At 46.4% G+C, this 724-nt stretch overlaps 1 non-coding gene across 1 annotated transcript; it reads right to left on the minus strand.

Annotated features, from left to right (window-relative positions):
* Positions 1-230: 230 nt before the first annotated feature.
* LOC138999385 (U6 spliceosomal RNA) lies at positions 231-334 on the minus strand. Its single transcript, XR_011469379.1, has one exon. It is a non-coding gene; the product is annotated as a U6 spliceosomal RNA (small nuclear RNA).
* Between the last annotated feature and the right edge of the window lie 390 nt (positions 335-724).

Consider the following 724-nt stretch of genomic DNA (forward strand, 5'->3'; position numbering starts at 1 on the left):
TATTATTGATTTCAGAGAGGAAGGGAGAGGGAGGGAGAGAGAGAAACATCAATGATGAGAGAGAATCATTTATCAGCTGCCTCCTGCACGCCCCACACTGGGGAATTAAGTCTGTAACCCAGGCATAGGACCTGACAGGGAATCAAACCATGACCTCCTGGTCCAACACTCAACCTCTGAGCCATGCTGGCTGGGCTAGAATGAGTTGTTTTTTTTTTATTTTTATTTTTTTACATATGGAAAGCTTCGCGAATTTGCATGTCATCCTTGCGCAGGAGCCATGCTAATCTTCTCGTTATCGTTCCACTTTTAGCATATGTGCTGCAGTGAGTACTAGAACGAGTTCTTGACTTGATTCTCCAGCAGGTTGACTGAAGGTTAAAGTCACCTCACTCTGAATGAACCAGCCCAAAGTCCTGTGCTGATGTAGCTGAGGTTGGTATGCGTCACTCTGGCCTTTCGATCCTGTAGCTGATGATACAGGAGTGCAACTCCTTGGTTGGGGGCGGCGGGGCGCAAGAGGGGGAGAGTAAGACCACCCCCACAGTGTGCTATGGTCCTGAACAGAATAAATATTCTCCTGACGGCTTCTCAAATCATGAAGGAAATGTCATTACCCAAATGTCTTCCAAAGGCCACTGCCTTTAGCGATGCTCATGGCTAATCTGGGTATGCTAAATTCAAACAGAAAATGAGTCAAGAGGGTGACAAAGTGGTCTTTTTC

The sequence above is a fragment of the Myotis yumanensis genome, unplaced genomic scaffold, assembly GCF_028538775.1.
Source record: "Myotis yumanensis isolate MYYU_CA2020_CCGP unplaced genomic scaffold, mMyoYum1.0.hap1 SCAF_22, whole genome shotgun sequence".
Classification (NCBI taxonomy): Eukaryota; Metazoa; Chordata; class Mammalia; order Chiroptera; family Vespertilionidae; genus Myotis; species Myotis yumanensis.